The 26,732-nt window shown below is 44.7% G+C and overlaps 1 long non-coding RNA gene across 1 annotated transcript; it reads left to right on the forward strand.

Annotated features, from left to right (window-relative positions):
• The first annotated feature begins 1,197 nt into the window (after positions 1-1,197).
• LOC138657700 (uncharacterized) lies at positions 1,198-24,927 on the forward strand. Its single transcript, XR_011317142.1, has 3 exons — positions 1,198-1,400; positions 23,271-23,427; positions 23,509-24,927. It is a non-coding gene; the product is annotated as an uncharacterized lncRNA (long non-coding RNA).
• The last annotated feature ends 1,805 nt before the right edge of the window (positions 24,928-26,732 follow it).

A 26,732-nucleotide genomic window follows, 5' to 3' on the forward strand; every position in this document is an offset into this window, starting at 1 on the left:
ACTTTTTCTGTATATTCCTCTTTTTCAATTTTTTTCATGATTATTTGTATAATTTTTTCGTCTTTTATTTTATTTTTTTAATTTCCAATTTTTTTAATTATTTTTTTATTTTTTATTCCCTCTTTTTTTCAATTTTAGTCTCGTTTTAACTTGCACTTTTTTCTGATAAGTGTCGTTTTCCTTTTTTCCTCTCCTTCAATAATTGTTCATTATTGCTACTAACCCATGATATTAAACGTTATATTAGATTTTTTTTATCATAAATCTCTAATCCTCCTTTTTATTCTCTTCCCTAGGTAAGTCTGCGGCTCTTCACTTTAGAGATATCCTTTGGTCACCACCTTTATTAATATCTCACAATTCACATTTTCTTCCTAGTCATGGCTCGTTTTTTTACATACTGACAGGTTTTGGGAGTTATTTCCCTTTGTTAACAAAGATCGCAGCCACCTATCCTGTCTTTTCCGGTGACTTGTTTTAATACTGTCGGCCGGTACCTTTACACATAGTTGCTTGTATACGGAGGAGCCTTTTTGCTCCTGTACGGCAGCGATACATCACTTCTGGTGACGTCACATGATCGGACACTTCCGGTTTCGCGGCAGCACGGCACCAAAATCAGCAGGTATTAGCTGTATCTCTATATAAACCGACACTCAGACACTCCATACATGCCGCCATTCCTCTAGCACGTTGTGTGCCCTTACTCCTCATGCACCTAGATGCGGCATCATATGGTGAGTCGGATCTTACACTGGTTCTTTAGAGTCCCTTAGTGCAGCGCCACCTGTATGTTATTTGTTACTGTGGTTTCCTATATTAATTTGCTGTGCATTTGTATATCTGTTTCCTTTCTAGTGATATCACTTGTCCAGCGATCCATATACTCTGAAGACAAATGTATGTGATTGCATACTGTAGATCACGTTTTGAATTCTTCCTATTATTCATTTTGACATTGCCCCTTTGGTCACTAATGTTCTATAGATCCTCTTTCTGTATAGCTTCCTGTTTGTATGGCCCTATATCACCCTATGGCTATGGCCATATTTAGATCTGTAATTTTCATATACTACTATTGTCCCAGGATCCGCCTCAATAGTCTTAAGTGCATTTATTCTCACAGATCCTTTGCTTTTGTTAGCATGAAATTATATAAACCCCTTCCCCCCCCCCTCTTTTTCTAAAGTCAAATGTTTTTCCACTGTTATGGTTGCTTTATGCTTTTGTTGTGTGTTTTACACTGATATGCATTTTCTATGTTTATTTACTAGAGTTCTGATGAAGGCCTAGATATTGGCCGAAACGTCAACATTATTATTTGTCACAGTGGATCAATAAAACTGTCAAACTTTTTTTTGCATACAAATTGAGAGTGCCGGATTTTCTTTACTTTACAGGTGAGTGTTTTAGTAACAGCGGGGGGTGGGGGTGGGGGCGCACAGGGGGTGGGAGAGGGGTGGCGACAGGGATCTTTAAACACGAGGACAAAAAAAAAAAAGGATTTTTCATATCTTCTTTCCAGCGAATGCTGCTGGAGAGAAGATATGAATGGCCGCTTCAGCACCAGATGCAGGGGATAGCGCTTATCTCTAGCGCTGTCTCCTGCGTGCTCCGTGTGGTACCCAGTCGGCACACGTGTGCCGCATGTGTGCCACACTGATGTACCACGGGAGCACACGGACACGGATAATTCCAGTACCGATTTTTCCGGTACCGGAATTATCTGGACGTGTGAGACTGGCCTTAGTGTCTCCGGTACGTGAGGAAACTGTCACCACACGTACCGGAGCCACTGACGTGTGAAACCGGCCTTACACAGCTTGCCATCTTTTTTGGAATTGGGGTTCTAGAACACACAACTATTATTATCTATATGGCTGTTCACATGTTCTTCTTTTTTTTCTAGATAGCATGTCCGTCATGCATAAATTAACCTATTCAATCATATGGGTCATAAAAAACTCTTACATCAATTGGATGCCATGGTATTTGAATATTAGAGCACTCTGGTTTTAATTTTTTTTATTTGATAGAATCTTGAGAAAAATCATCAGTTTTTGGAGTGAACAAAAGAAACTGATGAATCATTGATGGCAAAAACTCTGACTCTGACCAAACACTGGTGACTAGTTTTATCTGTATTTTTCCCAGATAAAACACATACCTTATAGTCTATGATTCTGTTCAAATGTCCTAGTTTCTTTTTGAAATGTATGTCTGCAAAAAAGTTTATGATTCCTTGAAAACCATATACTGCACAGGGATGGGTTTTTTTGTAAATAAGAAAATCACAGATGATAAAACTGGAGACACCGACCAGATACTGATGAAAATCTGATGTACCACATTGATGACAAATGGTCTGCTTTTTTTTAAAGTAAAAAAAATCATCTGAATGATGCCTAAAGCTGCCGTCACACTAGCAGTATTTGGTCAGTATTTTACATCAGTATTTGCAAGGCAAAACCAGGAGTGGGTGATAAATACAGAAGTGGTGCACATGTTTCTGTAAGGCCGGGGTCACACTAGAGTTTTACGGACATATGCGAGGCGCAAAAACAAGGCATTGCACACGGACCAATGATTCTCTATGGGGCAGCTCCTATTTGGCGTATATCACGCATCCATATTTTATGGGCGTAGAAAATCACAGGATGCTGCGTTTGTCAGCGTATTGCGCAAAATATCCGCCAATGAAAGTCTATGGGTGCGCAAACAATACGGATTACACACAGACCAACAGTGTGACTTGCGTAAAATACGCAAGAGTTCAGCAAGTGACAGGAAATGTGCCAAGCCCTCAATCAGGAAGCTTAGACATGCAAATTAGCTGAAAAGGCCAGACAGACATCCCGGAAGTCTGCCGCACGTGTCCACAGAGTCTCCTGCATCATGGCCAATATTATTAACCCCTTTACCCCAAGGGTGGTTTGCACGTTAATGACCAGGCCAATTTTTACCACTGTCCCTTTATGAGGTTATAACTCTGGAACGCTTCAACGGATCCCGGTGATTCTGACACTGTTTTCTCGAGACATATTGTACTTCATGATAGTGGTAAAATTTCTTTGATATTACCTGCACTTATTTGTGAAAAAAATGTAAATTTGGCGAAAATTTTTTAAATTTCTCAATTTTCCAAATTTGAATTTTTATGCAATTAAATCACAGAGATATGTCACACAAAATACTTGACAAGTAACATTTCCCACATGTCTACTTTACATCAGCACAATTTTGGAACCCAAATGTTTTTTTGTTAAGGAGTTATAAGGGTTAAAAGTTGACCAGCAATTTCTCATTTTTACAACACCATTTTTTTTAGGGACCACATCTCATTTGAAGTCATTTTGAGGGGTCTATATGATAGAAAATAACCAAGTGTGACGCCATACTAAAAAACTTCACCCCTCAAGGTGCTCAAAACCACATTCAAGAAGTTTATTAACCCTTCAGGTGTTTCACAGGAATTGTTGGAATATTTAAATAAAAACGAACATTTAACTTTTCTTCACAAAAAATTTACTTCAGCTCCAATTTGTTTTATTTTACCAAGTGTAATATTTTACCAAGGGTAACAGGAGAAAATGGACCCCAAAAGTTGTTGTACAATTTGTCCTGATTACGCCGATACCCCATATGTGGGGGTAAACCACTGTTTGGGCGCATGACAGAGCTCGGAAGCGAAGGAGCGCCATTTGACTTTTCAATGCAAAATTGACAGGAATTGAGATGGGACGCCATGTTGCGTTTGGAGAACCACTGATGTGCCTAAACATTGAAAGCCCCCACAAGTGACACCATTTTGGAAAGTAGACCCCCTAAGGAACTTATCTAGATGTGTGGTGAGCACTTTGACCCACCAGGTGCTTCACAGACGTTTATAATGCAGAGCCGTAAAAATAAAAAAATCATATTTTGTCATAAAAATGATCTTTTTGCCCCCAATTTTTTATTTTCCCAAGGGTAAGAGAAGAAATTGGACCCCAAAAGTTGTTGTACAATTTGTCCTAAGTACGCTGATACCCCATATTTGGGGGTAAATCACTGTTTGGGCGCATGGCAGAGCTCGGAAGGGAAGGAGCGCCATTTGACTTTTCAATGCAAAATTGACAGGAATTGAGATGGGACGCCATGTTGCGTTTGGAGAACCACTGATGTGCCTAAACATTGAAAGCCCCCACAAGTGACACCATTTTGGAAAGTAGACCCCCTAAGGAACTTATCTAGATGTGTGGTGAGCACTTTGACCCACCAGGTGCTTCACAGACGTTTATAATGCAGAGCCGTAAAAATAAAAAAATCATATTTTGTCATAAAAATGATCTTTTTGCCCCCAATTTTTTATTTTCCCCAGGGTAAGAGAAGAAATTGGACCCCAAAAGTTGTTGTACAATTTGTCCTAAGTACGCTGATACCCCATATTTGGGGGTAAATCACTGTTTGGGCGCATGGCAGAGCTCGGAAGGGAAGGAGCGCCATTTGACTTTTCAATGCAAAATTGACTGGAATTGAGATGGGACGCCATGTTGCGTTTAGAGAGCCACTGATGTGCCTAAACATTGAAACCCCCCACAAGTGACACCATTTTGGAAAGTAGACCCCCTAAGGAACTCATCTAGATGTGTTGTGAGAGCTTTGAACCCCCAAGTGTTTCACTACAGTTTATAACGCAAAGCCGTGAAAATAAAAATTCTTTTTTTTACCACAAAAATTATTTTTTAGCCCCCAGTTTTGTATTTTTCTAAGGGTAACAGTTGAAATTGGACCCTAAAAGTTGTTGTCCAATTTGACCTGAGTACGCTGATACCCCATATGTGGGGGGAACCACCGTTTGAGCGCATGGCAGAGCTCGGAAGGGAAGGAGCGTCATTTGGAATGCAGACTTAGATGGATTGGTCTTCAGGCATCACATTGCGTTTGCAGAGCCCCTAATGTACCTAAACCGTAGAAACCCCCCACAAGTGACCCCATATTGGAAACTAGACCCCCCAAGAAACTTATCTAGATGTGTCATGAGAACTTTGAACCCCCAAGTGTTTAACTACAGTTTATAACGCAGAGCTGTGAAAATAAAAAATGTTTTTGTTCCACAAAAATTATTTTTTAGCCCCCAGTTTTGTATTTTCCCAAGGGTAACTGGAGAAATTGGACCCCAAAAGTTGTTGTCCAATGTGTCCTGAGTGCGCTGATACCCCATATGTTGGGGTAAACCCCTGTTTTGGCACACGGGGGAGCACTGTTTTACTTTTTCAACGCAGAATTGGCTGGAAATGAGATCGGACGCCATGTTGCATTTGGAGAGCCCCTGATGTGCCTAAACAGTGGAAACCTCCCAATTATAATTGAAACCCTAATCCAAACAATCCCCTAACCCTAATCCGAACGGTAACCCTATCCACAACCCTAACCCTGACACACCCCTAACCCTAATCCCAACCCTATTCCCAACCGTAAATGTAATCCAAACCCTCACCCTAACTTTAGCCCCAACCCTAACTGTAGCCTTAACCCTAGCTCTAACCCTAGCCCTAACCCTAGCCCAAACCCTAACCCTAACGGGAAAATGGAAATAAATACATTTTTTAAATTTTTTTATTTTTTCCCTAACTAAGGGGGTAATGAAGGGGGGTTTGATTTACTTTGATAGCGGGTTTTTTTAGCGGATTTTTATGATTGGCAGCCGTCACACACTGAAAGACGCTTTTTATTGCAAAAAATATTTTTTGCGTTACCACATTTTGAGAGCTATAATTTTTCCATATTTTGGTCCACAGAGTCATGTGAGGTCTTGTTTTTTGCGGGACAAGTTGACGTTTTTATTGGTAACATTTTCGGGCACGTGACATTTTTTGATCGCTTTTTATTCCGATTTTTGTGAGGCAAAATAACCAAAAACTAGCTATTCATGAATTTCTTTTAGGGGAGGCGTTAATACCGTTCTGCGTTTGGTAAAATTGATAAAGCAGTTTTATTCTTCGGGTCAGTACGATGACAGCGATACCTCATTTATATTTTTTTATGTTTTGGTGCTTTTATGCGATAAAAACTATTTTATAGAAAAAATAATTATTTTTGCATCGCTTTATTCTGAGGACTATAACTTTTTTATTTTTTCTTTGATGATGCTGTATGGCGGCTTGTTTTTTGCGGGACAAGATGACGTTTTCAGCAGTACCATGATTATTTATATCTATGTTTTTGATCGCGTGTTTTCCCCTTTTTGTTTGGCGGTATGATAATAAAGCGTTTTTTTTACGGTGTTCACTGAAGGGGTTAACTAGTGGGACAGTTTTATAGGTCGGGTCGTTACATACGCGGTAATACTAAATATGTGCACTTTTATTTTATTTTTTTTTCATTTAGATAAAAAAATGTATTTATAGGAACAATATGTGTGTATGTGTATATATATATATATATATATATATATATATATATATGTATGTACCGTATATACTCGAGTATAAGCCAACCCGAGTATAAGCCGACCCCCCTAATTTTGCCACAAAAAACTGGGAAAACTTATTGACTCGAGTATAAGCCAAGGGTGGGAAATGCGGCAGCTACCGGTGAATTTCAAAAATAAAAATAGATACCAATAAAAGTAAAATTAATTGAGACATCAGTAGGTTAAGTGTTTTTGAATATACATATTGAATCATGAGCCCCATATAATGCTCCATACAGTTCATTATTGCCCCATAGATGCTCCATATAAAGCTGTGCCCCATATACAATGCTCTGCACCATTCATTATTGTCCCATAGCTGTGCCATATAGTGCTCTGCACCGTTCATTATTGCCCCATAGCTGTGCCATATAGTGCTCTGCACCGTTCATTATTGCCCCATAGCTGTGCCATATAGTGCTCTGCACCATTCATTTTTGTCCCATAGCTGTGCCATATAGGGCTCTGCACCGTTCATTATTGCCCCATATATGTACCATAGACAGCTGTGCCATATAATGCTCTGCACCGTTCATTTTTGGCCCATAGCTGTGCCATATAGTGCTCTGAACCGTTCATTATTGTCCCATAGCTGTGCCATATAGTGCTCTGCACCGTTCATTATTGCCCCATAGCTGTGCCATATAGTGCTCTGCACCGTTCATTATTGCCCCATAGCTGTGCCATATAGTGCTCTGCACCGTTCATTATTGCCCCATAGCTGTGCCATATAGTGCTCTGCACCTTTCATTTTTGTCCCATAGCTGTGCCATATAGTGCTCTGCACCGTTCATTATTGTCCCATAGCTGTGCCATATAGTGCTCTGCACCGTTCATTATTGCCCCATAGCTGTGCCATATAGTGCTCTAGTAACATAGTAACATAGTAACATAGTTAGTAAGGCCGAAAAAAGACATTTGTCCATCCAGTTCAGCCTATATTCCATCATAATAAATCCCCAGATCTACGTCCTTCTACAGAACCTAATAATTGTATGATACAATATTGTTCTGCTCCAGGAAGACATCCAGGCCTCTCTTGAACCCCTCGACTGAGTTCGCCATCACCACCTCCTCAGGCAAGCAATTCCAGATTCTCACCGCCCTAACAGTAAAGAATCCTCTTCTATGTTGGTGGGAAAACCTTCTCTCCTCCAGACGCAAAGAATGCCCCCTTGTGCCCGTCACCTTCCTTGGTATAAACAGATCCTCAGCGAGATATTTGTATTGTCCCCTTATATACTTATACATGGTTATTAGATCGCCCCTCAGTCGTCTTTTTTCTAGACTAAATAATCCTAATTTCGCTAATCTATCTGGGTATTGTAGTTCTCCCATCCCCTTTATTAATTTTGTTGCCCTCCTTTGTACTCTCTCTAGTTCCATTATATCCTTCCTGAGCACCGGTGCCCAAAACTGGACACAGTACTCCATGTGCGGTCTAACTAGGGATTTGTACAGAGGCAGTATAATGCTCTCATCATATGTATCCAGACCTCTTTTAATGCACCCCATGATCCTGTTTGCCTTGGCAGCTGCTGCCTGGCACTGGCTGCTCCAGGTAAGTTTATCATTAACTAGGATCCCCAAGTCCTTCTCCCTGTCAGATTTACCCAGTGGTTTCCCGTTCAGTGTGTAATGGTGATATTGATTCCTTCTTCCCATGTGTATAACCTTACATTTATCATTGTTAAACCTCATCTGCCACCTTTCAGCCCAAGTTTCCAACTTATCCAGATCCATCTGTAGCAGAATACTATCTTCTCTTGTATTAACTGCTTTACATAGTTTTGTATCATCTGCAAATATCAATATTTTACTGTGTAAACCTTCTACCAGATCATTAATGAATATGTTGAAGAGAACAGGTCCCAATACCGAGCCCTGCGGTACCCCACTGGTGACAGCGACCCAGTTAGAGACTATACCATTTATAACCACCCTCTGCTTTCTATCACTAAGCCAGTTACTAACCCATTTACACACATTTTCCCCCAGACCAAACATTCTCATTTTGTGTACCAACCTCTTGTGCGGCACGGTATCAAACGCTTTGGAAAAATCGAGATATACAACGTCCAATGACTCACCGTGGTCCAGCCTATAGCTTACCTCTTCATAAAAACTGATTAGATTGGTTTGACAGGAGCGATTTCTCATTAACCCATGCTGTTATGGAGTTAAACAGTTATTCTCATTGAGATAATCCAGAATAACATCCCTCAGAAACCCTTCAAATATTTTACCAACAATAGAGGTTAGACTTACTGGCCTATAATTTCCAGGTTCACTTTTAGAGCCCTTTTTGAATATTGGCACCACATTTGCTATGCGCCAGTCCTGCGGAACAAACCCCGTCGCTATAGAGTCCCTAAAAATAAGAAATAATGGTTTATCTATTACATTACTTAGTTCTCTTAGTACTCGTGGGTGTATGCCATCCGGACCCGGAGATTTATCTATTTTAATCTTATTTAGCCAGTTTCGCACCTCTTCTTGGGTTAGATTGGTGACCCTTAATATAGGGTTTTCATTGTTTCTTGGGATTTCACCTAGCATTTCATTTTCCACCGTGAATACCGTGGAGAAGAAGGTGTTTAATATGTTAGCTTTTTCCTCGTCATCTACAACCATTCTTTCCTCACTATTTTTTAAGGGGCCTACATTTTCAGTTTTTATTCTTTTACTATTGATATAGTTGAAGAACAGTTTGGGATTAGTTTTACTCTCCTTAGCAATGTGCTTCTCTGTTTCCTTTTTGGCAGCTTTAATTCGTTTTTTAGATAAAGTATTTTTCTCCCTATAGTTTTTTAGAGCTTCAATGGTGTCATCCTGCTTTAGTAGTGCAAATGCTTTCTTTTTACTGTTAATTGCCTGTCTTACTTCTTTGTTTAGCCACATTGGGTTTTTCCTATTTCTAGTCCTTTTATTCCCACAAGGTATAAACCGCTTACACTGCCTATTTAGGATGTTCTTAAACATTTTCCATTTATTATCTGTATTCTTAATTCTGAGGATACTGTCCCAGTCTACCAGATTAAGGGCATCTCTAAGCTGGTCAAACTTTGCCTTCCTAAAGTTCAGTGTTTTTGTGACTCCCTGACAAGTTCCCCTAGTGAAAGACAGGTGAAACTCTGCACCGTTCATTCTTGCCCCATAGCTGTGCTGCCATATAGTGCCCTGCACCGTTCATTATTGCCCCATAGCTGTGCCATATAGGGCTCTGCACCGTTCATTATTGCCCCATAGCTCTGCCATATAGTGCTCTGCACCGTTCATTATTGCCCCATAGCTCTGCCATATAGTGCTCTGCACCGTTCATTATTGCCCCATAGCTGTGCCATATAGTGCTCTGCACCGTTCATTATTGCCCCATAGATGTAGCATAGAAAGCTCTGCACCGTTCATTATTGCCCCATAGGTGTGCCATATAGTGCTCTGCACCGTTCATTATTGCCCCATAGATGTAGCATAGAAAGCTCTGCCATTGCTGCTGCTGCTGCAATAAAAAAAAAAAAAAGCCATACTCACCTTTCTTGCTTGCAGCTCCCGGCGTCTCGTCCCAACGTCTCTCAGCACTGACTGATCAGGCAGAGGGCGGCGCGCACACTATATGCGTCATCGCGCCCTCTGACCTGCACAGTCAGAGCGGAGAGAAGCCGGGAAGATGGAGCGACGCCGGGAAGATGAAGCGACGCCCGGCGTGTGGAACGGGGATAGGTGAATATGCGATACTTACCTGCTCCCGGCGTCCCGCTCCTTCTCCCGGACAGCTGGTCTTCGGTGCCGCAGCCTCTTCCTCTATCAGCGGTCACCGTTACCGCTGATTAGAGAAATGAATATGTGGCTCCACCCCTATGGGAGTGGAGTCCATATTCATTTTTCTAATGAGTGGTCCCACGTGACCGCTGAAGAGGGGAAGAGCTGCAGCACCCGAAGACCGTGGGACGGCAGGGGGAGCGCCAGGATCACCGGGACTAGGTGAGTATACCTCAGCGCCCTCTCCCCCTCACCCGCTGACCCTGCCACAGACCGTGACTCGAGTATAAGCCGAGAGGGGCCCTTTCAGCCCAAAAATTTGGGCTGAAAATCTCGGCTTATACTCGAGTATCTATATATGTGTATATATATATATATATATATATATATATATACCATATATACTCGAGTATAAGCCGACCCCCCTAATTTTGCCACAAAAAACTGGGAAAACTTATTGACTCGAGTATAAGCCTAGGGTGGGAAATGCAGCATCTACCGGTTAATGTCAAAAATAAAAATAGATACCAATAAAAGTAAAATTAATTGAGACATCAGTAGGTTAAGTGTTTTTGAATATCCATATTGATTCAGGAGCCCCATATACAGTGGGGCAAAAAAGTATTTAGTCAGTCAGCAATAGTGCAAGTTCCACCACTTAAAAAGATGAGAGGCGTCTGTAATTTACATCATAGGTAGACCTCAACTATGGGAGACAAACTGAGAAAAAAAAATCCAGAAAATCACATTGTCTGTTTTTTTAACATTTTATTTGCATATTATGGTGGAAAATAAGTATTTGGTCAGAAACAAACAATCAAGATTTCTGGCTCTCACAGACCTGTAACTTCTTCTTTAAGAGTCTCCTCTGTCCTCCACTCATTACCTGTAGTAATGGCACCTGTTTAAACTTGTTATCAGTATAAAAAGACATCTGTGCACACCCTCAAACAGTCTGACTCCAAACTCCACTATGGTGAAGACCAAAGAGCTGTCAAAGGACACCAGAAACAAAATTGTAGCCCTGCACCAGGCTGGGAAGACTGAAGCTGCAATAGCCAACCAGCTTTGAGTGAAGAAATCAACAGTGGGAGCAATAATTAGAAAATGGAAGACATACAAGACCACTGATAATCTCCCTCGATCTGGAGCTCCACGCAAAATCCCACCCCGTGGGGTCAGAATGATCACAAGAACGGTGAGCAAAAATCCCAGAACCACGCGGGGGGACCCAGTGAATGAACTGCAGAGAGCTGGGACCAATGTAACAAGGCCTACCATAAGTAACACACTACGCCACCATGGACTCAGATCCTGCAGTGCCAGACGTGTCCCACTGCTTAAGCCAGTACATGCCTGGGCCCGTCTGAAGTTTGCTAGAGAGCATTTGGATGATCCAGAGGAGTTTTGGGAGAATGTCCTATGGTCTGATGAAACCAAACTGGAACTGTTTGGTAGAAACACAACTTGTCGTGTTTGGAGGAAAAAGAATACTAAGTTGCATCCATCAAACACCATACCTACTGTAAAGCATGGTGGTGGAAACATCATGCTTTGGGGCTTTTTCTCTGCAAAGGGGCCAGGACGACTGATCCGGGTACATGAAAGAATGAATGGGGCCATGTATCGTGAGATTTTGAGTGCAAACCTCCTTCCATCAGCAAGGGCATTGAAGATGAAACGTGGTTGGGTCTTTCAACATGACAATGATCCAAAGCACACCACCAGGGTAACGAAGGAGTGGCTTCGTAAGAAGCATTTCAAGGTCCTGGAGTGGCCTAGCCAGTCTCCAGATCTCAACCCTATAGAAAACCTTTGGAGGGAGTTGAAAGTCCGTGTTGCCAAGCGAAAAGCCAAAAACATCACTGCTCTAGAGGAGATCTGCATGGAGGAATGGGCCAACATAACAACAGTGTGTGGCAACCTTGTGAAGACTTACAGAAAACGTTTGACCTCTGTCATTGCCAACAAAGGATATATTACAAAGTATTGAGATGAAATTTTGTTTCTGACCAAATACTTATTTTTCACCATAATATGCAAATAAAATGTTAAAAAAACAGATAATGTGATTTTCTGGATTTTTTTTCTCAGTTTGTCTCCCATAGTTGAGGTCTACCTATGATGTAAATTACAGACGCCTCTCATCTTTTTAAGTGGTGGAACTTGCACTATTGCTGACTGACTAAATACTTTTTTGCCCCACTGTAATGCTCCATACAGTTCATGATGGGCCCCATAAGATGCTCCATATTAAAATATGCCCCATATAATGCTGCACAAAGGTTAATAATGGCCCCATAAGATGCTCCATAGAAACATTTGCCCCATACAATGCTGCATAAAGGTTGATGGCCCCATAAGGTGCTCCACACATTATGGCCCCATAAGATGCTCCGCACATTATGGCCCCATGAGAAGCTCCACACATTATGGCCCCATATATTGTGGCCCCATGAGATGCTCCACACATTAGGGGCCCCATGAGATGCTCCACACATTATGGCCCCATGATATTCTCCACACATTATGGCCCCATACATTGTGGCCCCATGAGATGCTCCACACATTAGGGGCCCCATGAGATGCTCCACACATTATGCCCCATACATTTTGGCCCCATAAGATGCTCCACACATTAGGGGCCCCATGAGATGCTCCACACATTATGTCCCATAAGATGCTCCTCATATATGCCCCATAAGATGCTCCATACATTTGCCCCATTTGCTGTTGCTGCGATTAAAATGAAAAAAAATCACATACTTACCTCTCTTCGCTCAGGCCCCCGGCACTTGCGATAGTCACCTTCCACGTTCCATCGCTGCGCGCTGCTCTGTCTTCCATCCTCGGCACTGACTGTTCAGGCAGAGGGCGGCGCGCACACTAATCGCGTAATCGCGCCCTCTGATTGTGGACTTATCCATTCTGTGCTTTCTATGTTTGTCCAGCTTATCAGTGTGAATTTATTCTGTCTTGCTGGAAGCTCTGGGAGGCAGATTTGCCCTCCACACCTTTAGTCAGGTGTGGAGATTTTTTGTAAACTCTGCGTGGATTTTTGTAGTGTTTTATACTGACCGCACAGTATTCCATCCTGTTCTATCTATTTAGCTAAACTGGCCTCCTGTGCTCATCCTGGTTTCATTCTGTGTATGTCTTTTCCCTCTCCACTCACAGTCATTATTTGTGGGGGGCTAATCTATCCTTTGGGGATTTTCTCTGAGGCAAGATAGCTTTCCTGCTTCTTTCTTTAGGGGTAGTTAGCTCTTAGGCTGTGACGAGATGCCTAGGGAGAGTTAGGAGCATTCCACGGCTACTTCTAGTGTTGTGTTGAGCTTAGGGACTGCGGTCAGTACAGTTACCACTTCCTTCAGAGCTTGTTCCATGTTGCTCCTAGACCACAGTATCATAACAGTACAAGTGGCCAAAAATGAATTAAATGCATCTCAAAAGAAGGAAAAGAAAGTTCTGAACCATTTTTTTTTCTGTGCTCTGGTTTGTCTTTTTTTTTCTCTTGAAATCTGGGTGGTTCAGGATATATGCTTTGGCATGGATGTTCAGGGTTTGTTTTCTCGTGTGGATCAACTTGCTGCAAGAGTACAGAGTATCCAGGACTATGTTGTCCAGACTCCGGCTTTAGAGCCTAGAATTCCTACTCCTGATTTGTTTTTTGGGGACAGATCCAAGTTTTTGAACTTTAAAAATAACTGCAAATTGTTTTTTGCTTTGAAACCCCGTTCTTCTGGTGATCCCATTCAGCAAGTAAAAATCATCATATCCTTGCTGCGTGGTGACCCTCAAAACTGGGCTTTTTCTCTTGAAACAGGGGATTCGGCATTATTGAATGTAGATGCATTTTTTCAAGCGCTCGGATTATTGTATGACGAACCTAATTCTGTGGATCATGCAGAAAAAACCCTGTTGGTCTTGTGTCAAAGTCAGGAAGCGGCAGAGTTATACTGCCAGAAATTTAGAAAATGGCCTTTGCTCACTAAATGGAATGAAGAGGCTCTGGCTGCTATTTTCAGAAAAGGTCTTTCTGAAACCCTTAAAGATGTTATGGTGGGCTTTCCTACGCCTGCCGGTTTGAGTGAATCTATGTCTCTAGCCATTCAGATTGATCGGCGTCTGCGCGAGCGCAAAGCTGTGCACCATATGGCAGTATCCTCTGAGCAAAGTCCTGAACCTATGCAATGTGATAGGATTTTGACTAGAATAGAACGGCAGGAATTCAGACGTCAGAATAGGCTATGTTTTTACTGTGGTGATTCGGCTCATGTTATCTCTGATTGCCCTAAGCGTACTAAGAGAGTCGCTAGGTCTGTTACCATTAGTACTATACAGCCTAAATTTCTCTTATCTGTGACCCTGATTTGCTCATTGTCGTCCTTTTCTGTCATGGCATTTGTGGATTCAGGCGCTGCCCTGAACTTAATGGACTTAGAATTCGCCAGGCGCTGTGGTTTTTCCTTGCAGCCTTTGCAGAGCCCTATTCCTTTGAGGGGTATTGATGCTACACCCTTGGCCAAGGATAAACCTCAGTACTGGACACAGATGACTATGTACATGGCTCCTGCACATCAGGAAGATTGCCGTTTTCTGGTGTTGCATAACCTGCATGATGTTGTTGTACTGGGATTTCCATGGTTACATGAACATAATCCGGTGCTGGATTGGAAAACTATGTCGGTGACTAGTTGGGGTTGTCGAGGAGTACATAGTGACGTTCCTTTGATGTCAATTTCCTCTTCCCCCTCTTCTGAGGTCCCTGAGTTTTTGTCGGATTTCCAGGATGTATTTGATGAGCCCAAGTCCAGTTCCCTTCCTCCGCACAGGGACTGTGATTGTGCTATTAACTTGATTCCTGGTTGCAAGTTCCCTAAGGGCCGACTTTTCAATCTGTCTGTGCCAGAGAATGCCGCCATGCGGAGTTATGTTAAGGAGTCTCTGGAGAAGGCTCATATTCGGCCCTCTTCGTCACCATTGGGAGCGAGTTTCTTTTTTGTTGCTTAGAAGGATGGCTCCTTGAGACCCTGTATTGATTATCGTCTTCTTAATAAGATCATGGTCAAATTCCAATACCCCTTGCCTTTGCTTACTGATTTGTTTGCTCAGATTAAGGTGGCTAGTTGGTATACTAACATTGACCTCCGAGGGGCATATAATCTTGTTCGTATAAAACAGGGTGACGAATGGAAAACTGCATTTAATATGCCCGAAGGCCATTTTGAATACCTTGTGATGCCATTTGGGCTCTCTAATGCTCCATCTGTGTTCCAGTCTTTCATGCATGATATTTTCTGCAATTATCTTGATAAATTCATGGTCGTATATTTGGATGATATTTTGATTTTTTCCGTTGATTGGGAGTCTCATGTGAAGCAGGTCAGGATGGTGTTCCAGATCCTTCGTGATAATGCTTTATTTGTGAAGGGGTCTAAGTGCCTATTCGGAGTTCAGAAGGTCTCTTTTTTGGGTTTTATTTTTTCTCCCTCGTCTATAGAAATGGATCCTGTTAAGGTCCAAGCTATTCATGACTGGATCCAACCCACATCTGTGAAGGGTCTTCAAAAATTTTTGGGCTTTGCTAATTTCTATCGCCGTTTCATTGCCAACTTTTCTAGTGTGGTTAAGCCCCTTACTGATTTGACGAAGAAAGGCGCTGATGTGACGAATTGGTCCTCTGAGGCTGTTGAGGCCTTTCAGGAGCTTAAACGCCGATTTACTTCTGCCCCTGTGTTGCATCAGCCGGATGTTTCTCTTCCTTTTCAGGTTGAGGTCGACGCTTCTGAGATTGGGGCAGGGGCCGTTTTGTCTCAGAGGGAGTCTGATGGTTCTTTGATGAAACCATGTGCTTTTTTTTCCAGAAAGTTTTCGCCTGCGGAACGCAATTATGATGTCGGCAATCGGGAGTTGTTGGCTATGAAGTGGGCGTTTGAGGAGTGGCGACATTGGCTTGAGGGAGCTAAACACCGTGTTGTGGTCCTGACCGATCATAAGAATCTGATTTACCTCGAGTCGGCCAAGCGGCTGAATCCTAGACAGGCTCGATGGTCCCTGTTTTTCTCCCGTTTTGATTTTGTGGTCTCGTATCTTCCGGGATCTAAGAATGTTAAGGCTGATGCCCTCTCTAGGAGTTTTTCGCCTGATTCTCCTGGAGTCCTTGAGCCGGTTGGCATTCTTAAGGAGGGGGTGATTCTTTCTGCTATCTCCCCTGATTTGCGGCGGTGCTTCAGGAATTTCAGGCTGATAGGCCTGACCGCTGTCCAGTGGGGAAGCTGTTTGTTCCTGATAGATGGACAAGTAAGGTAATTTCTGAGGTTCATTGTTCAGTGTTGGCTGGTCATCCTGGGATTTTTGGTACCAGAGATTTGGTTGCTAGGTCCTTTTGGTGGCCTTCCTTGTCGCGCGATGTGCGTGCTTTTGTGCAGTCCTGTGGGACTTGCGCCCGGGCCAAGCCTTGCTGTTCCCGCGCTAGTGGGTTGCTTTTGCCTTTGCCGGTCCCTGAGAGGCCCTGGACGCATATTTGAATGGATTTTATTTTGGATCTTCCTGTTTCCCAGAAGATGTCTGTTATCTGGGTTGTTTGTGACCGGTTCTCTAAAATGGTCCATCTGGTACCTTTGCCTAAGTTGCCTTCCTCCTCAGATCTGGTTCCATAATTTTTTCTGCATGTGGTTCGTTTGCATGGCATTCAGGAGAATATTGTGTCTGACAGAGGTTCTCAGTTTGTCTCTAGATTTTGGCGGGCCTTTTGTGCTAGGATGGGCATTGATTTGTCTTTTTCTTCGGCGTTTCATCCTCAGACTAATGGCCAAACTGAGCGAACTAATCAGACCTTGGAGACCTATTTGAGATGCTTTGTGTCTGCTGATCAGGATGATTGGGTGTCTTTCTTGCCGTTGGCCGAGTTTGCCCTTAATAATCGGGCTATTTCGGCTACTTTGGTTTCACCTTTCTTTTGTAATTTTGGTTTTCATCCTCGTTTTTCTTCTGGGCAGGTTGAGCCTTCTGATTGTCCTGGTGTTGATTCTGTGGTGGACAGGCTGCAGCAGATTTGGACTCATGTGGTGGACAATTTGACGTTGTCTCAGGAAAGGGCTCAACGTTTTGCTAACCGCCGTCGGTGTGTTGGTCCCTGGCTTCGTGTGGGAGATTTGGTTTGGTTGTCTTCTCGTCATGTTCCTATGAAGGTTTCTTCTCCTAAGTTTAAGCCTCGGTATATTGGTCCTTATAAAATTTCTGAAATTATTAATCCGGTGTCTTTTCGTTTGGCTCTTCCAGCCTCTTTTGCCATTCATAATATTTTCCATAGATCTTTGTTGCGGAGATATGTGGTGCCCGTTGTTCCCTCGGTTGACCCTCCTGCCCTGGTGTTGGTTGAGGGAGAGTTGGAATATGAGGTTGAGAAGATTTTGGATTCTCGTTTTTCAAGGCAGAGGCTTCAGTATCTTGTCAAGTGGAAGGGTTATGGCAAGGAGGATAATTCTTGGGTTGTTGCCTCCGATGTCCATGCCACCGATTTGGTTCATGCTTTTCACTTGGCTCGTCCTGATCGGCCTGGGGGCTCTGGTGAGGGTTCGGTGACCCCTCCTCAAGGGGGGGTACTGTTGTGAATTCCACTCTTGGTCTCCCTCCGGTGGTTGTAAGTGGCACTTTTGTGAGTTCTGCTCTTGGGCTCCCTCTTGTGGTGTCTAGTGGTATGGCTGCTCCTTGGAGTTAGCTGTCATCAGCTGCCTCAACTTATCGTCTCTTCTGCTCGGCTATTTAGGCCTGGCTCTTTCTTCAGCCAGTGCCACTTGTAAATGGTTCCTGGTTGGATTCACATCTCTTTGGAGTTCCCTGTTATCCTGACCAGTTCAGCAAAGCTAAGTTTTTGCTTGCTCTTTTCTGTCCATAGATTGTGGACTTATCCATTCTGTGCTTTCTATGTTTGTCCAGCTTATCAGTGTGAATTTATTCTGTCTTGCTGGAAGCTCTGGGAGGCAGATTTGCCCTCCACACCTTTAGTCAGGTGTGGAGATTTTTTGTAAACTCTGCGTGGATTTTTGTAGTGTTTTATACTGACCGCATAGTATTCCATCCTGTCCTATCTATTTAGCTAAACTGGCCTCCTGTGCTCATCCTGGTTTCATTCTGTGTATGTCTTTTCCCTCTCCACTCACAGTCATTATTTGTGGGGGGCTAATCTATCCTTTGGGGATTTTCTCTGAGGCAGGATAGCTTTCCTGCTTCTTTCTTTAGGGGTAGTTAGCTCTTAGGCTGTGACGAGATGCCTAGGGAGAGTTAGGAGCATTCCACGGCTACTTCTAGTGTTGTGTTGAGCTTAGGGACTGCGGACAGTACAGTTACCACTTCCTTCAGAGCTTGTTCCATGTTGCTCCTAGACCACCGTATCATAACACAGCGCGCAGCGATGGAACGTTGAAGGTGACTATCGCTCAATGCTCCCCCTCCCCTGATATACTCACCTGCTCCCGACGCGGTCCCTGGCAGCATCTTACTGTCAGATGGTCTCCGGGAGACGGCAGCATCTTCCTGTGTTCAGCGGTCATGTACCGCTCATTAGAGTAATTAATATGCGTGCATATTCATTACTTTAATGAGCGGTACCATGTCACCGCTGAACACAGGAAGCGCTGCCCGGAGACCATGGGACATGCAGGGACAGCGCCAGGAGCAGGTAAGTATGTCACCGCACCGCTCCGACCTCACACCGACACTGACTCGAGTATAAGCCGAGAGGGTCACTTTCAGCCCCAAAAAGTGGGCTGAAAATCTCAGCTTATACTCGAGTATATACGGTGTGTATATATATATATATATATATATATATATATATATTTATTTTTTTTAGGAATTTTTTAAAAAATTTTTTTACACATGTGAATATTTTTTTACACTATAACATTGCCCCAGGGGGGGACAACATGTTATAGTGTAAGATCGCTGATCTGACACTTTGCTGTGCACTCCTGCAGGCTTACCAGCGCTTGCTCTGGTAAGCCACTTTCCTGCAGGACCCGGATGCAGCCCCGTGGCCATTTTGGATCTGGGCCTGCTGCAGGGAGGAGGAAGTAAGAGACCCTCAGAGCAAACGATCACATCGCGTTGCTCCGGGGGTCTCAGGGAAGCACGCAGGGAGCTCCCTCCCTGCGCAATGCTTCCCTACACCGCTAGAACACTGCGATCATGTTTGATCGCAGTGTGCCGGGGGTTAATATGACGGGAGCGGTCCGTGACCGCTCCTGGCACATAGTGCTGGATGTTAGCTGTGATAGTCAGCTGACACCCGGCTGCGATCAGCCACGCTCACCCTGTGAGCAGCGCGGCCGATCGCTATGACGTACTATCCCATCGGTGGTCATACGGGCCCACCCCACCTCGACAGGATAGTACATCTAATGTCAGAAAGGGGTTAATGTCGAAATGCTGCTGGTCCTGGTGCAAGAGAGGCCAGAAATATGGGATCAGCGAGATGCCCATTATTCCAACCGGGCCAGAAAAGAGGCGGCATGGAGAAGCATATGTGGGATCCTTTTCCCAGAATATGAGCAGCGGCCACGTGAGGTCCAGAGGCAGTTAAGTACCGTATATACTCGAGTATAAGCCGACCCGAGTATAGGCCGACCCCCCTAATTTTGCCACAAACTGGGAAAACTTATTGACTCGAGTATAAGCCTAGGGTGGAAAATGCAGCAGCTACCGGGGAGTTTCAAAAATAAAAATATATGCTCCATACCATTCATTATGGCCCCATAGATGCTCCATATAAAGCTGTGCCACATATAATGCTATGCACCGTTCTTTATAGCCCCATAGATGCTCCATATAAAGATGTGCCATATATAATGCTCTGCACCGTTCATTATGGCCCCATAGATGCTCCACATAAAGCTGTGCCATATATAATGCTCTGCACCGTTCAGTATGGCCCCATAAAAGCTCCATAGAAAGCTGTGCCATATATAATGCTCTGCACCATTCAGTATGGCTTCATAGATGCTCCTGGAGCGCCCCCAGACACAGGGCCGCGGTGTACTCGGTACCGGTCCTCTCTGTCTCGGTGCTGGGGTTGTCACGGTGGCTGGACCCGGTCCGTGACCCTGCTAAGGGGCGTCCAATGAAAGGGTGATGTAGTTTGTCAAGGGTTCATGACGCCACCTGTGGTATTCGGTCAGGATGACCGACGCTGCTAGGGGTTCCGCTGGGGTGATGGAATGGCAGCTAGATGGTGTACCTTCCCACAGGTGAAGTATATCCCCAGGGCTTCCCAGCAATGGAGGTGGCGATGATGTGAGGCGCAATTAATAACAAGGACACAGGGTTGCAGTCTCTTTACCTTTTACTGAAGACATCGGGATCCGCAATCTAGAGCACTGCTAACAGGGCTGGCTGAGTCCGGCCGTCCAAAGGCACATCCAGAGTTCCCTTTACAGGTGGAAATCAGTGCCTACCAACTAGCGCCTGTGTGTGTTGTAGTTCTTCCCTGTTGAGCATTCGGGATAGCCCTCGCAACTTTCGTATCTGTTCTTTCTCTTGCTCTCCGTCCCCCAAGTTATTGTGTGGATAGGGCGCACCCGTTTGACGGGAAGGCTCAGAGCTATTCTGGGACCCTAGAGACGCCCCTCTCCAACTTTGCCCCCTATGTCTGCTTAGGTGATGTAAGGTAGACAGCCAACCTAAAATCAACTGTCCTGCCGCTGTTCGAAGTAATGCTTGGAGTCTGTCACTTCCTCGGTGTTCCGGCCACCGGCTACGCGCCTCTGTAGGATGTTGCCGATCTCGGGGCACGACTCCTACTGGATATCTCCTTGTGCTCTGATTTCGTTTCTCACTTCTCCACAATATCCTTCGCTTCGTGTCCTTCCTTAGGATGTCGCCGCAAGGTAGTACAGGCGCGGCTCCGTAACGTTCTGTCCTTTCCGCTAGATACCTGCCAGGAACCCACCCCTGACAGGTCCTTCCTGGAGCTCTCCCAGGCTGCGTTCTATCCTAACTTCCTATCCGACCCCTAGTTTTACCAGTGTGAGGAGTGGCCTAATACATAGTGCCTTTTGCTCCCCCTAGTGGCCGGAGTGTGAAGTGTAATGTGTGACTGTCATACCTGGTCAGGTGAACTCCTTTAGTGCAATCAGACATAACATCACTCCCCTTAGCGGCAGAGCGACATTACTGCAATGACCAGGACTCTGGGGCGCGGCACTGCATATAAAGCTGTGCCATATATAATGCTCTGCACCGTTGATTATTGCCTCATAGATGCTCCATATAAAGCTGTGCCACATAGAATGCTCTGCACCGTTCAGTATGGCCCCATAGATGCTCCACATAAAGCTGTGCCATATAGAATGCTCTGCACCGTTCAGTATGGCCCCATAGATGATCCACATAAAGCTGTGCCATATAGAATGCTCTGCACCATTCAGTATGGCCCCATAGATGCTCCACATAAAGCTGTGCCATATAGAATGCTCTGCACCGTTCAGTATGGCCCCATAGATGCTCCACATAAAGCTGTGCCATATATAATGCTCTGCACCGTTCAGTATGGCCCCATAGATGCTCCATAGAAAGCTGTGCCATATAGAATGCTCTGCACCGTTCAGTATGGCCCCATAGATGCTCCACATAAAGCTGTGCCATATAGAAGCTCTGCACCGTTCAGTATGGCCTCATAGATGTTCCACATAAAGCTGTGCCATATAGAAGGCTCTGCACCGTTCAGTATGGCCCCATAGATGCTCCACATAAAGCTGTGCCATATATAATGCTCTGCACCGTTCAGTATGGCCCCATAGATGATGCACATAAAGCTGCCCCATATATAATGCTCTGCACCGTTCAGTATGGCCCCATAGATGCTCCACATAAAGCGGTGCCATATAGAATGCGCGGCACCGTTCATTATGGCCCCATAGATGCTCCACATAAAACTGTGCCATATATAATGCTCTGCACCGTTCAGTATGGCCCCATAGATGCTCCACATAAAGCTGTGCCATATAGAATGCTCTGCACCATTCATTATGGCCCCATAGATGCTCCATATAAATCTGTGCAATATAGAATGCTGCTGCTGCAGTAAAAAAAAAAATGACATACTCACCTCTCTTGCTTGCAGCTCCTCAGCGTCCCGTCTCGGCGTCTCTCCGCACTGACTGTTCAGGCAGAGGGCGGCGCACACTAGTACATCATCGCGCCCTCTGACCTGAACAGTCAGAGCAAGATGACGCGGAAGACGGAGCAGCGCCCGGCGTGTGGAACGTGGACAGGTAACTATGACATACTTACCTGCTCCTGGCGTCCCTGGCTCCTTATCCCGGACAGATGGTCTCCGGGTGCCGCAGCCTCTTCCTCTGTAAGCGGTCACCGTTACTCATTAGAGGAATGAATATGCAGCTCCACCCCTATGGAAGTGGAGTCCATATTCATAACTTTAATGAGCGGGAAGAGCTGCTGCACCTAAGACCGTGGGACGGGCAGGGGGAGCGCCGGGACTAAGTGAGTATATGACAGTCCTCTCTCCCCCTCACCTGCCGACCCCACCGCCGATCATGACTCGAGTATAAGCCGAGAGGGGCACTTTCAGCCCAAAAATTTGGGCTGAAAATCTCGGCTTATACTTGAGTATATACGGTAAGTACACTCATGTTTGTCTATGAATAATATTGCAAACTGCATTACCTATATGAATTTGGGCCTTTTGTTATTTTCATTAATATTAATCTCATTTATTTATATAGCACCATTAATTATATGGTGCTGGACATGGGAAAGGGGTTACGTACAGAGTTTTATAGATGTCGCTTACATTAAACAAATTTACAATGACATACTGCTACAGAGGGGAGAGGACCCTGTCCTCAAGGCCTGAAATTCTAAGTATTTTCCATTATATCGTATTGTGCTGTTTGTGTTTACAATATTTATGTTGATTATATTTTTTAAGAAATGCAGGTTACTAGGCCACATTAAAATCTGTTATATCACTGACACATTGTGGTACCACTGTGCACAATGTCCTTATACATAATTTTTTTCTCTTTCATTGCAGTGGAAGATGTTATGAGACGATGGCGCAGCATAAGGGACCAATATAGGAGGGAAAGGCAGCAGCGGGCCAGGAGTGCGTCAGCAGCGCCTGCAAAAAAGAGAAAATATATTTATTATGACCAACTCTCCTTTTTAGATCCCAGTATGGATCTGAAACCGTAAGTAAAAACATAAATAAAAATTACACATGTTTTATAAAGGTAAAATTTTAATTAATTATTCTCATACTTTACAAACAGAACACAGTCAAACCTCACTGAGAGGGAGACCAGCTCAGACTCTGAGGCCCTGATAGATCTGGTTGGGGAAGGAGAAGAGGTGGCTGGCCCATCTTTACATCCTTCCAGTGACATCCCTCCTGCAACATCTTCAGTTGCACCACAAGATCCGGAAACAACTGGCCAAGAAGCTGCACCACCACCCACAGCAGCACAACATCCAGGAAGTCAGGATGATCCAGGAAACAGTAGCAGCCTTCCTGTTCCACTGGAGACATCCCCACAGCCTGCTGTCATTTCCCGCCAAGGCCGCAGAAGGAGAGAGCTGCAAGAAACTCGCAGGAATGTGGACATTGGGGTCCTTAATTATTTGGCCAGGGCTGCACAGGATGATGGTGAGGAGGCCTATTCGAAGAGCCTGGCCCGGTACCTCCGTACCATACTCTGTGAGGTGAGGCTACGTGTGAGAGGGTGTTTTCAAATACTTATTGATGCATGTACCCCACCAAATGAACCCTATGAATTATTTGAGTTCATTGAGAGGTGGCAGCTGTCAGCACGTAATGTCCTGCGCCTTCTATCATCTCAACAGGTGCATGCTCAACAAGTATTTGAAGCACCCCCTCCACGTGTGCCTACACCTCTACCCGTTCCCACCCAAAACCCACCAAGGTCAGCACATTACCATATGCCATCATACCGTCAACCTTCCCAATATGGCCACTTGTCCAGACCCAGTGCTGGAGGCTGGTCCCAACTTGGTTTTGGACGACATGGCCATATAGGGGGGTTATGATGCAAGGTCTTATTTTCAACTTCATGACGGCATCATTTTGAGCAGGGACAGACATCATACACACAGGGTGATGGATAATTGGCATAACAGAGGCCACCTGACCAGGACCCTGAGCTTCCGCCATCACCTCCACCAACTTACAGAAATCTGTAATGAGAATTGTTTTATGAGGAATCTTTTTTATTTTTGGCTCTAAACATGTTTTTGTTTGACTCTGCTGTGATAGCACTTTGCTATATTTATCTAAGGCTAGGTTCAGATTGCGTTAGTGCAATCCGTTTAGCGGCTAGCGCTAGCGGATTGCTCTAACGCAATGTGTTGTAAAGGGGTCGCGTAAATGTCACCGCTCTCGCAGATCTCCGATCTGCGAGAGCGGGGAACGGACCGCGGGCGCGCCTCGGACGCTGCAAGCAGCATCCGCGGCGCGCCACAAAACACCGGCACATCGCTAGCGCGTGCCGAACATGGCACGCACTAGTGATGCGCATCTCCATTGCTGTTAATGGGCGCGCTAACGGACGCGTTGCACGGTGTTAATTTCGCCGTGCAACGCTGTCCGTTAGCGTGGTGCCATTAACGCAATGGGAACCTAGCCTAACAAAATGGGTTGTGTCATGTTTTATGAAAAAGAAAAACCATATGATATTAATATGGTGTTTAAAAACCAAAAAAGGCTTTTGCTATAATAAAAAAATATAGTCAAAAGTCAATTTCAGCTTGTTGGACAAATCATTACAACATCATACTCAATTACTCGGTTGATAAACATCTGTTATATAACTCAATGTAACACACATACTTAAGTAATTTAAGTAATTTATGCATTTTTTCAGAAAATATATATAGATACTAGCTGAAGAGCCCAGCGTTGCCTGGGCATAGTAAATATCTGTGGTTAGTTATAGCACCTCACTTCTCTTATTTTCTCATCACGCCTCTCATTTTCCCCTCATAGCTTTCACTTTCCCCCTGTGGTGCACTAAAAGGTGTAGTGCTGGACGGAAGATATGTTTCTCCCAGCAGGATAAGTTTTGGCCTGTTATTTCCCTAAGGTTGAGGACCTGCAGTGATGTCACGATCATGTGATCAGCCCATGTGATGGGTACCTCACCTGTGGGTGTGGCTATAGATTATGTAATGGAGTTTCTTTTGTTTGGCACATATTATTCTGGGGATGGAACTAGGCTGGAAGAAGCCTGAACTGTTTTCTCTCCCACACATGTCACAAAGGTTGGTGACACGACTGTTAGCAGCCCTGGGAATGGCACCTGGCGGAGGCCGCTGACCTGGCAGCCGCTTAGTTAAGCCCGTCCCGTATAAGGGTGAGTCTGAGACCAGTGGTTCTCCAAGCTGGAGTATGTTTGGTTTTTTCTCTTACTTTTTTGTCACGGACTGTTTAAAGTGCCAATAAACCACTGAAGTTTGGACTGCAAGCCTGTGTGTTGCCTCATTACTGCGGCCCTGCCATTGCTCACCTGAGCTAATCCCTACAATTTGGTGTTTCGAATGCGGGCATACGCAGTGAGGCCAGGCTATTTTTGCTTATTCTTACTCCAGCTTATGTCCTGGGTAAAAGGAGTGGCGCAGACCCAGTCGGGGAACTCTGCAGAAATGGAGGCCACAATAAAGGTGCTTGTGGATGCTATGCGACAACAGCAGCAGGCTACGCAGCAGCAGCAGGAAACCAACCAGCTGTTGATACAGCATATCACGGCGTCGCAGACAAGAGGAGCTTCACGGGGAATCCATGATGTCCGGAAAGCGGTTCGCACAGCGATTCCCAAAATAGAGAAATCTGATGACGTTGAGACATACTTGGAGATGTTTGAGGGAGTAGCTGAGCAGGAGAGACTACCCCGGGACCAGTGGGCAGAAGTTATTGCTCCATTTCTGGCTCCAGGACCTATGAAAGCCTATCAAGATCTATCCCCTGAGCAGAGAGAGGACTACGCAGTCGTCAAGGGTGAGATACTGGCACGTCTTGGGGTAAATGTGTTGGTCCGGGCCCAGCGGGTACATCAGTGGTAGTTTAACCCCTCCAAGCCATCTCGCTCCCAGTATTGTAACCTGTTGCACTTGTTTCAGAAATGGTTGCAGCCTGAGGTTCTGTCTCCCGTGGCCATGCTGGACCGCCTAGTGACTGATAAATTTTGGAGGGGTCTGCCCCGCGACCTCCAGTCATGGGTTGGGCATGCATCCCCTACTAATGCTCTCCAGATGATGGACCTGATAGAACGATATGGGGCAACCAAAGAGCTCCAGGGAGGGACTCCCCGGAAGATGTCCGGAAGGTTCCCTAAATCTCCACCCCTGGCTTGGCGAGCAGAGCCTAGGAAGGCCACTCAAGACTTATCTGGAGGAGAAAGAGGCCCCATAGTCTGCTGGCGGTGCCAGGAGCCTGGCCATATGAGAGCTGATTGCCCCCACCTGGCTGAGCTCATGGAGACAA

This window comes from Ranitomeya imitator, chromosome 1, assembly GCF_032444005.1.
Source record: "Ranitomeya imitator isolate aRanImi1 chromosome 1, aRanImi1.pri, whole genome shotgun sequence".
In the NCBI taxonomy this organism is placed as follows: domain Eukaryota; kingdom Metazoa; phylum Chordata; class Amphibia; order Anura; family Dendrobatidae; genus Ranitomeya; species Ranitomeya imitator.